This window comes from Melanotaenia boesemani, chromosome 5 (genome assembly GCF_017639745.1).
Source record: "Melanotaenia boesemani isolate fMelBoe1 chromosome 5, fMelBoe1.pri, whole genome shotgun sequence".
Lineage (NCBI taxonomy): Eukaryota > Metazoa > Chordata > Actinopteri > Atheriniformes > Melanotaeniidae > Melanotaenia > Melanotaenia boesemani.
The window spans coordinates 11,512,571-11,525,882 of record NC_055686.1 but is presented as its reverse complement, the minus strand read 5'-3'; positions in this window follow the sequence as shown (position 1 = coordinate 11,525,882).

Genomic DNA, 13,312 nt, shown 5'->3' with positions numbered 1-13,312 from the left:
ATATATAAAGTTTCATTTGATTGTAATTTCTTTCAGTGTATGTAAATGAAACCACGACGGGATGTTTATTATTGCACCTTCAAATGCAAGTTTATTGTAAGATTTTTTACAAGTAAATTAATATCTAAGTTAAATTAAAGTTAGAATGGATTTTAAAATAATACAATTAAACTACTGCTTTAAAAAAATTTAACCAAGGTTACTTAGTGAAACAGAATTAACCCAACCGATTTTATTTGCTTTTTACAACGATGGACAGCAAAATTAAAAATGATGGTGCAAACCAGCAAGACGTCAGAGAACTAGATCTGATTCTGCAGTGAAACATTAGTAATTCTACCCAGTTTTAAAACCATATATAGAGAAGGATCATTAAGACTGAACTTCTATTGATTCCTGTTTGTTTATGAGCAGATCAGGATCTTATTGTGTTGTTCGCATTTAGCTCAACATCATGGTTCCTAAGCAAGTTGTTTTTAACCTCCCTCCCCTTGTTTTTATTTTATTTTATTTTTGTCTTTACTTTTAATTACTTCCCTTGTGCTGCTCTACTTCTATGTTCAGCACATGATGAGTCAAACATCCTGTCATTCATATTAATGCTTGCTGACTGAAGATGCTAAAATCTGACACAATATTTTAATGTGTTTCCTTTACAAGCTACAAAGTCATTTGAAGGTGGCAGGGTGAGGGGGTTGGAGGGAACAATTACAGGCAGGGCTTTCAGGTTGCAAGTTTGATACCCCATAACAACTATTTAGCTTTTCTTTTTCCCCTACTGCAGGGCTATTTTAATAAATGATTTCAAATTATGAAAACATTTAAGCAATAACATTTAGGGCTATGCCATCATAATTATGACTATGTACTTGTGATTTTTTTTCAACACCAACATCACCTTACTGGATGCCATTTTGACTATTTTAATTCAGTTGATCACCAGAACCACTAGAGGTCAGTATTGTCAACAAGGACGAACAACCCATGAAGTCAATACTGGGGGGATGATGCTCTTTAACTCATGACGGTATTTGTACGACAGTCTAACAAGCACTGACAGAAAGAGAGCAAGAGAAAAAACAAGATTTACTAGTATTAACAACTTTGAGGTTCATTGCAGAAAAACAAGCAATTTCTTTATTTGGTTTAAATACATGACAAATAATGTTAATGTGAAAAAAAAAAATCTCAGTGCAGACAAGATGGTTTACATTTTCATGGGTTGGTTTTATGTGAATGTTGTGATGGCAACAGATGCATTTATTCATTGTAAATCAGTAATGATGCAATTAAATTATGAATGCATTTGTTGTTATAGTGTTGTGGGAGAGCGAATGCTTTCCTGCTGTTTAATTTTACTGGATCGGAAGATTAGAGCCCGCCGGAGGGGATCGATAAGAATCACACAGATGTTCTTGACCACTTCTTTATTCCACCACAAATCCAATCTGGTATTACAGCCGTCTGGCGAATCAGTGTGGTTCTGAATGAATTAAAGCAATCCAAAAAGTACAATATTAGTGGTGTGTAATACAGAAATTAAACAAATATGAGAAAACATAGCTGCTATGATCACTCTGAACATAGTGTCACATAAACAAAACACAAGGGAGCAACTGGCGAGCTACAGGCAGAAATGGCTTCATGATCAAGTGAAGCACAATATCATTCCTGAGGCAACACCGCCACCTACTGCCCAGAAGTCACGTGCAGAACATTCCCTCAACCTCCCCAAACTGCTGAGTCATACCCGTGTCAAACACGGCTTTACTCCTGAACCCTGGTTGGTTACAGTACCCAATTGTTGCTCATAATAACCCGAACGTCAGTAGTGATGAACTTAGCGGCTACAACAAAGTTTACCTAACAAACATACTTAGCTCTACAGATATGCGACCAGAACAGTGCTTAATCGAAACAATTATTACACTCGGCAAACAGTCTCACACTCACTTGCACTAGACGCACTTCCACCAGATGACAGCTGTTATTACAAGAATGCTCTTGGATAAGTCGTGGTGTTTCAGCACCGAAGCAGCTTGTTACTGGGCAGACTCCGGACTAACTAACAGGCAAGACTGCTGCTGTGCTCTGATTGGTTGGCGGTTGAGTGAAGTGCAAGTGGGGAGAGAGAGCTTGGCTGCCCTTATTATGCAGTATGGCCGCTAGAGGGGGCCTTTTCCACAAGTGTATTACCAATATTCCATTCTTTGCCATCTCAGGAGCATCTCACACAGCATAGAACTTCTGTGTGCAGTGCTGAAGATGTTGAGGAGAAAACTGAGGACTCTTGCTCCCCTAAAGCCCCCCTGTGCTCGGGAATGATGCAGAGGGAGAGGAAAAAAGTGGACCGCCATCAAAGAAGCTGCAGCAGGAACCCTCACAGTTCCAGATCTGAGACACCTGATGAATGCAGCTTGTGTAATAGTCGTTTCAGGAAGACCCGGAAATTGAGCCCACACACGGTGATGAGTTTGAACAGTTTATTTGGCGCTGGAAGTGTAGAGGCAGGAAGGGAGCAGGTTGACGGCAGGCACAACAACCAGGTTCAGGAAGTGGGGCTAGGCACAAAGTGGAGGTCGGTCCAGAAAGAGGTCAAATCCAGGTAGGCAGAGATCAGGAAAGTCCGGCTGGGGATCAGGCAACGGGGAGTCCAGGAGTGGTAGCAAGTAGTGATGTTACGTCTGACACAAAAGCCCCAAAGCCTGCATCGAGTAAAGGGGCCGTGTCCAAATGAAGCCTGGTGCGAAGTCCGTATTATTTTCCTGAACATCACGTGACCAAAGACAAATGAGGCCCCGTTTTCCCTGATTCACGCGAGTGTCTCATGTGATTGCTGAAAAAGCTGCGGAAAATGCAAGAAATGCTCTGCGTAAGTAACAGTGAGGTGATAGAACACATGCATGCAAATGGGCTGTTAAATGGGGCCTCGAGTAATGACACTTTTGGCGATGCAATTGGCCAGAAAGACTCAACACATTCACGGGGCCTCATTAAACCATCACTAGTAGCAAGGTCGGCAACAGAGATCTAGAACAAGACAAGGATTACTACAGGATATCTCACAGGGAAGGTAAATGACCATCTGGCAGGGAAGCATGAACGGGAGAGGGTTTAAGTAGGGCAGAGCAAAGGTGCAGGTAGTGTGATAATCAGGGGTGCCACAGGTGGCGCAGATGAGCTTGATGAAGGACTGGAGACCCAGCAGAGCAGCAAACGTGACAGCTTGCTGGAAAAGTAAAAATGAACCTGACAACTCACTTCATCCCTTCACCCCATTTCAAACTGTGTCTTATATGTGTGGAGAAAATGATGTTGGATATTAATTTAATAATTGATCTTGGATGAACTTAATTCAGTCACTTAATTACGTACCAAATGATGTAGTTTGGTTTAACTTTTCTTTCTTTCAGTGTGATCTTGTTCTGTCAGTGTAACAGGACAGGAAATACAGAGTATGCTATTTCTGGATTAACAGACATGTTCGTACAGAAGAAATATACCTACTGGTAATTTTCTGCCAGAACATCATCAATTTTTTGGATAGACAATTTTCTTACGGGTGTGTGGTTAAAAGACTTAATTTTTCCTTTTCTGGAAGAAACTGCTGCAAAGCAATAATAAACAAACAAATAAATAAAAGAGTTTCAACCTAAAGCATTTAGATATGGTAACGTTGTTTTAGTTGATAAAGTTTAATTTTAGAAAAAAACATGTAAATTAAAAATACTTGTAATATAATTAACCCAAAACCACACAATGTCTTTACAAGTCAATTATTTGCAGCCTCATATTTAAATGAAGTAGTGTGGACAATCACTCTAGTCTCAATGGATCCATTTAATTTAAATACACACTAGTCATTGTTGACATAAGAAAACATTTTAGTTTAAAATGGCAAACTTTTCTGTCAGTGGACATTAAAGGGGTTTTGTGTATACTGAGCTGTTGTATGCTAAGGCTGGTAAAACCACATATATTTGTTAGAACCATGAGCAAAATCAAGATTTGTGTTTGGATTGCTTGTTTGTGCTCTGATCACTATGGAAACATAAAACATTAACTCAGTTTGCCTGGAGACATGAACCACACAGAACACAAGAAAACCACACAGCCCTGATTAAGCCTATGACACAAACACATACACCTTTTTGTAATGTTGCATGTTTGTTTTGCATTTTAAAACAACTCATTCCCAGTGACTGTCTCAGATGAACAATATGTCACCGTGGACATTTTAACACATCAGCAAGTATGTGTAGATGATTTAGTTAGCTATGTAAAGGTTTTTCTCTGATTATTTGAATTTGTGATGCATGTGCCTGGTCAATGATAGCCTATAGTGTTTTTCAGCATTTAAGAACTTTAGATTGGGAGAAGTTTACTGATTCAGCTGAAGCTAAAGCTCAAAACATAAGCTATGTAACAACTAAGTTAAAGTTAACCTGAGAGGAAACAATGAACAGATTGATAATGAGGTGAAGCAGATGCTATAAATAATAGAGTTGCCTTCTTTTTGTAAAGTTATTAATGAAGAATCTACAACTTGATAGCCCATATGCACTGAGCCCCACACGCAGGATTTCATATTTATGTGTAAATGTAATCATTAATAAAGGTCCATAGAAAGGATTTTTTAATGTCCTTACTTTTATCAGCCTGCACCATAAAACAGACTATGAGGTACATAGTTGTACAGTAGTAGCGGTTTAAAAGTTCCCCTGTTTCCATGATGGGTCCTTGACTGGTTCTTGACTGGTCCTTGACTGGTCCTTGACTGATCCTTGGCCGATCCTTCACAGGTCTGTGGGGGTAATGTAATCCCCCGCAATGACGTCGTCAGCGAGGCTCTGCCCCTAAGCAGCCCAAGTAAAAAAACAGCTGCAATCCCTCTTTTGTCCACGGGGAGGAGCAGTGATTTGATCTTGCTGCTCTCTAAACAGTTTATAATGAGCTGTGTCGCTCATTTGTTGCATTTTTGCCAACATTTAAAAAATGATTTGATTTGAAAATGGCGTCAAATAAATGTATCAAAAAAGCCGACATGTGTAGCTAATGGTGTTATGAGGCAAAGCACAACCTCCTCAAGTCGGCTAAGTGGTGAATGTCACTAGCAGCGAGCTTTCTAAACATCCCGAGGAGCGCTGCCAGCGGTCATTTGACTGCAACGTAAGTTATTCACAGTGGGGGTTGATACAGCTGCTGCATAACTGAATATTGACAAAATCATAACGTAATATCGGCAGGTAAAAATAACATAATACTGATAATGTGTAAAGCAGGGATCACAAAAGTCCGGACCCAGCCCAACCTATATTCTGAATTAGGCCTCAAAGTGCTATTATCCTAAGTAGATAAGTAAATAAATGGTTTATACTGTGAAATGAAGTGTCCCTGGATTTTATTCATAGCGATCTAGTGATAAAACGTGATAAAACGTCATACAACTGTGTCTCAGCGGTGGGACAGCTGCCTGCCTGCTGTCTGAAGCAGGCACATGCGCAAAGGCTGGTAGGAATGACAGGAACCAGCAGCCTATCATCACACAGGGTTTGTGATCTTACAGCCAATCAGAAGCAGAGTAGGGCGGCCATTTATTACAACTCCATAGCCGTGATATACGACAGTTTGGCTGAGAAAGAGTCTCCCTGAGCGGCTCTGTGGAAGTTTAGACGTGCTAAACTGCTCGTAAATATTGATGTGTTTACTTTTCCAAACAAGTAAGCAGGTAAAACTATAGACAACAACTATATAATAAAAGTCCTAAAATACCAGGTTCAGCCGTTTAGTTTTTAATACACTATAAGCATGGTAGCGTGACTGGCGGTCATCAAAAGACCGCTGGCGACGCTTCCAGTGTTTAACACTAGAAAACCCAGAGATTTCTTATCCCTCTACCATGCCCAGAGTACAACCAAAAGGCTGCCCGGTTTGAAATTAACAATTCAATGGCCAACAATTAGCACCTTTACATTTGTAAACACAGCCATTACCTGCCGTTAGCTGTTCAAGCATACTCCTTGGGGGGAGGAGTGTGCTTGAAAAGAGCCTTGTGGACTGTGCTGTATAGTTTCACTCACCACAAACGGTATTTGTGCTTTTGACCATTTCTCACATTTTCATGTACCCTTTATTGAGCATTGGTCATGTGAGTTTTCATCGTCATCACACTATTGTACGCCCAGCTTGCTTTCAAGTGAGAGATTATCACGTTTCTGTTTCCACAAAGGCAAGAAGGAAAGCATAATCAAGTATTTCAAATGAGAGATAATTACATTCCTTTTGACCTGGGAACAGAAAAGCAAAATCAATTTAATGTTCCTCACTTCCTAATATGGTGCAACAAGGTTCACAGTCCTCAATGTTTTTAGTAAAAAAAAAAAAAAATTAAAAAACACCTTACTAACAGGGTGGAATGGAACATAACAGAGTGGAACAGAATATAACAGGGTGGAAAATATTTGTTCCCAATTCCAAATAAAAACGCTTCAATGGCCAGATGATCAGCAATGAATAAAGATATTTCTACAGTGATCCAGATTTTTTGTTTGTTGTTTTTTTTGTTTTACATTTTAGATTTTGTAAGAGATGGGTGTGTTTTAACAACAGCAGTTTTATCCGTGACTTTAATCGATAATTATTATCATTATCCAGTGTATAAAAATGTTGGTGTAAAAACGCCAAAGATAGATAAGCATGATGCTGAACTTCGTGGTCTTAGCTCCTGGTTTGGTGTGTCTTGTTCTGTTTATTATCATTCTGAAAGGTATACCAAGTTGTGGGCTGCATATATGCAGCCCACAACTTGAACAAAGGCTAAATTCCTCAACATTCGCACTTGCTCCATAAAATTACCATCTCCAAGGCTCCTCCACCACCACTTTGACTATGGATTGATAAGTAAATGAGCCGCAGTTTTGTAATTGTTGCATTGTCAAAACAGTTCTGTTAGTGTTGTCACACAAAATTCAGTAGACTAGTTGGTCCCTATGCAGTGAATTTACATGTTATTACAAAAATACACAATAATAAAATAGGCAAGTGGTAAGATTAGAATAATGTTATAAGTTCTGCGCAAAGACTCCTTTTTCATTTTCCAAAACAAAACTGACATAAACAATCTTGAAAAAAATGTGCACGTAGGCTATGAGGAAAGAATGAATGCAATGAAGTAGGGACTGGTTGAATAAACACGGTTTAACTGGACGCCTAAGCGAGCGCGTTGCAGGATGGCTCCAGATTTTATTGTCAAATGGTTCCAGGTCAACCAAGTCCGAACTGCTTAGAGCAGAGTCCTGCACGGTTCTGTTTTGCTACGCATACCTGCTCTAACCCGTTAGAATGACTCCCGAACCCGACTCGTCACCAATGTATTTATTCCATTTAAATCCGAACCAGACTGATGTTTAACCCGCGACCCGAGCCATTAACGCATCATTGCCATGCTGCACCGCTTCTTTTCCATTATTATAGCCTATTGTTGTTTTATCATTGTGTTAATCTAAAACACATAGATAGCCTATGAATGTTTATTTTAAGCTTGCTCAACATTTTTAAAACAGCTTTATATTCCTCTGACTGAACCATTTCAGAGTGAAGACTAAACCAGACCAGTGTGTTTTATTTTGCCACTGAGAGGGTATTTATAATAGGCTACTCGGAGATTGCTGTGCTTTAACAAAATGTAATCCACCTTTCCTGGCAGCAGCTGTGTTCTCCGTTCCTGGACTACAAATCCGGCGGCAGAAAACTCTGCTGCGCAAATACCAGCGTAAAATAAACTTTCATATATTTTCTCTGTGTTGTTGTAGTATATTCAGATGATAAAACAACAATATAATAAAAAAGAAGACTTGGAAGGAGGAACAGCGGTGCAGTAGGCTATGGCACACGTTAACGTTAAAAAGCACACTGCTTGTTGTAAATACTTGGTTTATGCTTTAAGAGGTAAATATTTTGGTTAACATGTTGAAGAAATATCGTTGTTTCTTTTTTCATCTCTTGCTATGCTATTGAATTTGGCAACATTAACATGGAAATTCACTGCATTAGGACCGACTAGCCTACTGAATTTCTGGTAGCATGACAACACAAACTGGACTCGTTTGACCACTCTTACCCAATGTGCAACGATCACAAAACTGGGTCACTTGTTCAGCTGCCTCATTGCGGCTCATTTACGTATCAATCCACAGTCAAAGTGGTGGTGGAGGAGCCTAAGAGATGGTAATTTTCTGGAGCAAGTGCGAATGTTGAAGAAGGCGCATGTTCAAGTTGGGGGCTGCATACAGTACCTTTTGGAATGGTAATCAGAGCGTGTCGGGGAATAGCCCACCTGGAGGGGTGACGTAATCGGGATTCCCGGCGAGCAGGAAGTCGCAGCACTGCGAGTGTTGGATGTCCCCCCGCGATTAGACACATTGAAGTGGAAGAAATTATCTCCGATCCTGCGTGGGGCTTTTATCTGTCGCCCTGTCTTCTTATGGAGGTGAAATAAATAATATGAGAATAAAATAACCCTTCCTAGCTACCTCAAACAGATTCTGTGTTGCTTGATCCAAATCTGATTTGTCTATGTTAATAATGCTAATATTAAAAGATTAATCAGTATGATAAATACATCCTATTGAGAATAGAGCTAGGGGCTGTGATCCAGTATTTGAAAGGTTTTATTAACCTACTAGCATTCATTTCTGAATAAAACAATTGGCAGCGCACAAGCATGTTACAATTTCACATTCCACGTCAAACGATGATTATGTATTAAGTTTTATGCATTTTTATGAATTGTGACTGGCCATCAGAGGTGCTTTGAGTGGCGCCTCTGCCGGTCAGTGTAAATTCAGATAAAATCTGACAGACTATGGGCGATGAGAAGTCTGTGAGAGAAGCGCCATCTTCTGGGTCTACCCTATATTACAAGGAATGGGTGGAGTTTGATTAAAACATCGACACTCCCAGGAGAAGGAGGGGGCCTCTCTGGCGGCTGGAAGTTGGAAGGCAGCTGGCTGGAACTGGAATGGAACTGGGCTGGAAGCCGGCAGGTATTCGGCTGGCTTTCAGCTTGGATGGGAACTTTTAAACCGCTACTACTGTACATTCAAGAGTAAGAATAATCTGGCTTCATAACCAAAGTGCACTAGGAAAGAGCTGGTTATATTTAGTAAAGCCCAATTACTCTAACAAATTACTTTTTTTAGCAAGTGACAGGACCAACACTAATTTATTTTTGATAACAGTCACTTTGAAATCAAATTTGTTTATTTTAAATAAAACACAATAATTGTGATTTATTCAGGTCTCCAATTGTCCATCTGATGACAACAAAAACATGGACAATTGCCCATTTGTGGACAAGAAGAGGAAGCAGACTGACAGCGGCTCGAGTAGGATGCAGCAGCCAGTCTGTTGCTGTGAAATTGTCAAAGTCTGCACTGGCGCCCATGTTTACTGCATTTCAGTGAAAGCATCACTCACCTGTGAACATTAGCTACGATTACGTGGACAAATATCTGGGATGCACTGATACCAGTATCGGGTATTGGTCCAATACCCAGTGCGTTGGTCATACTTGGTCTTTATAAAAGTACTCCAATACTACAAAACTGATACCAATGTAAAAAAAAAAAAAAAAAAAACAAACAAACAGAAAAAAAAACTAGTGTTGTCAAACTTTACACACTGATGCAATCTGTGTATTAATCTGTAGATTAATCTGTGTAACTGTGTAACCACTAAAATCACTAAACCATCATGAAAAGTCCGAGGGTGACACTCATGTTATCAGACACAACATTATAGCATTAGTAGGTGACCACAGGTCAGCCCTGCTCTCTGAGCTCAAAAGCTCCTTCCAAAAACCTAACAACAAATTGGACGGAGTCCAAACAACCGTTGCTAGCCACCCCATCAGACTGTTGTCACTAGGAGAACCAGCAGCTGGAGAAAGTAGAAACTTGTTGTCAAACTGTTGACAGGACGCTAAATGCGAAGCTAACTGACATGGAGGGGGAGAAGCAGATGCTGCAACGTTCTTACAAAATTAATGGTCTCTCCGAGGAAATTGAAGATCCACAACCTATGCAGTTCCTTTTGAAACTTCTGAAAGAGGTATGCAAAAGTTTCTCATTATGGTTATAAGCTATATTGGAATGGTTTGATTTTAGGACTAAGTGATTTAAGTTTAAAAGTGATTTTATATGACAGTCAACATGTTCTTTCTTTTAAAACAATAAAATAAATCATCTTTCTGGTGTTGATCCTCGACTTGTGCTCTTGTCCCAGCCGCTGGTGAGACATTTTCCTACATAAATGAACCGTATGAAAAGAATGACTTTGTTTTGCAAAATGCAAAACAAACTCACAGTGGTCCTTAAAGTGTTTCCTTTTAGATATGATATCACTGTAAACCAGTCTCTGACTACACAGCAAAGTCAGGATACAGCTCCTCCGAGAAGGTTAGTGTCTTTTAATATTATCATGATATATCTTTGAAACCAAAATCATTTTTTTATTATTGAGTAATATAAATTATAATTATTTTTACTTGGAGAAAATACATTTTTTAAATTTTCCCCAAAATGATTTCTTCATGTTTCACTGAATGGAAATCCCAAATTCCTGAATGAAAGATTTTGAGTAAAACCTGTAATTTTGTTAAAAACAAACACATTTCAGACAGCAGAGCCACAGAATATCTTTTTTTAAGTGAAAAAAAAAGGGAAAGCAATTACTTTTAGGTAATTTGTATGTTGGTTTTAAAGTTTCGGGTCTGTTATTGTTTATAAATCATGCATTTATTGTGAAATCCATAATAAACACAATTCTTCCTGGATACGCTGAACAACCTCTGTTAAGGAAAAATTAAAGTTAAGGAATAAGAACAAATACACAAATAAGTAATAAAATATAATTATAGGCTGTTATATTCCCAATAAAACCGATGATGATGTCATTTAGTCAAAGATAGATGTGAAGAAGGAAATTATTACAACCCACAGTTAGACTGTTATTACAGGGTCTATTGTTTTTGTTTAATTTTCTATTTTCATTTCATATGATGAATGAATCTCTTTATTGACAATGCATTCTGGGCTGCATAGTGGCATGGTGTTTAGAGCTTTCTGTGAGTAGTGTGTATGTGCTGCCATGTAAGATCATAACATGCATTGTTTAGTCCTCAACTATAGTATTGCCACATTTTAAAGGCTCCATACACAGTAAAAGCCTACCAACCTTTACTTGGATGTGCTTTGCATAGTAAAAGTGGCACAAATATGATATTGCACAACTTAAAAATGAGGATAAGTTTATATAAAAACTTTTTAATTTTGCTTTCAGCCATGATTTGTTAGGGTTCTGCTTAAAATTAAACACATGGCGAGGCGAGTTCTTTTTTTTTTCAAAATGATTAAATAATGTTTATGAGAGTTTATTTTTATAATTACATGAGGTTGTGAAAGGCAACTTTTAGCAGATTTATTATACAGGTCATCTGTATTATGTCAAAAATGTACTTTTGAGTTTGCAAAAGGATGCGTTAATCTCTTCATAAATATAAGGGTAAAAATCCCTGGCAGCACAAAGAAACAAGAGGAGCATCTTTGTTGAAAGGAAGTAAAACGTGTAAATTATGTAATTTAAAATTTCAATACATATGAGTATTTTTTCTCCTGTAGATGTTGGGAAACACCTCATCAGTCTCCTTTGATTCCTCTCTTCAACCATTGTTCACCATCAACTACTCCACAGTAATATATTGCTCCAACGTCAATGCAAGTTCTCAAATCTTCATCGCATTTCACATCACCAACTGCATCCTCTTCCTTCCTCTATGCATCTTTATCCTCTGCCAAGGTCTCTGGCAATGGCAACAAAAGCGCTCCACCTCCTCAGCAGCAATGATGAGTCACTCTGACTGCTTCACCTACCACCTGGTCACCATAGAACTGATCGGTGCTTTTGGGAGTGTCCTCGTTTGTTGTGGCGTCTTCAGTCATCTTCTCACGATTGTCGGGTGCCTTATGTTTTCTTTCAACTGGTATGGACAAATATTCTTTAACATCCTCACATGTGTGGAGCGATACCTGGCTGTCGTTCATCCCATCACCTACCGCAGCCTGAGAAATGAGAGGTGGATCAGAATAAGGAACGTCAACATCAGCTGTGTCTGGCTGCTTTCCTTTTTAGGGTTGGGTTTGGTGCTGAAGGATAAAGACTTTGCCATTATGGATTTTTGCCTTTTGATTACATCCTTAGTAGTTATTTTCTTCTGCAGTGTCTCTGTTCTCTGTGTTCTGATTCACCCTGGCCCAGGAGAGCAAGGTGGGGTCAGGGACAGGGTTGACCAGTTAAAGCGGAGGGCATTCTTCACCATTGTGGCCATACTGGGATTCCTTTCCTTGAGGTTTGCTTTGAATCTGTTGTGGGTCCTAGGTTTTTTGTATCAAAAAGAAAGTAATTGTTTAACAATGGCGTGCTGTATATGGATTAATCTGCCAAACAGCCTGATGTTACCTCTGTTGTTTCTACGCAGAAAAGGAAAGTTAATATGTTGTAAAAACTACATTCAGTGATGAAATGGTTATTTTTTTCTGAATAAAATGCATTATAGGCATTGGGGTCTGGTTCTCAAATCTTCATTCAGTTGTAAGAAATATTTTACATCACTATCATCTCAATATGCTACTCTCTTGTGTGAACCAGCACCTGGTAGTAACACGTTGGTATCATCGCAAGGTGGCATCAATTTACAAAGCTGTTTTCCAACCACTAGAAAAAATAAAATAAAAAACTGAAAAATGCTTTTCTACAAAGTTTGTAGAAATAGAGAAGACATAAAACCTACAGAAAACATGTGGAACCCTTTTATGAAAAGAAAAAGAAAATGAGGTCCAGTCTGTCAGGTGAAGCTTGCAAAACTCTCATAAGTACTCATCAAACTTAATCTCAATGCTAAAATGTACAAGTGTTTCACCGGATGTAAATTTGTTTTGCTCTTCCCGGCCACTGTGCATAAGTCTGCCACAGTCATTAGAGAACAAAGCCAACAGAAGATCCACCCAGAAACAGGCAGTCAGCAGCTAGCTAGTTTTATGTAAAATGTGACAATAGCAGACTTGGACTTTGTTAACACTGCAGGTTTCAATGCGCAAACCCATTTTTTTTTTCTTTGCATGGTTGTTCACATTATGATTTAAATGCACCCTCCATCAAACTTCAGTATGAACTGTACACAGCCCTGAAGTAACCTGGATGCACAGAGGAAGACATGACATCACATGTGGTGTTTATAGAAGTATATATGGATGCT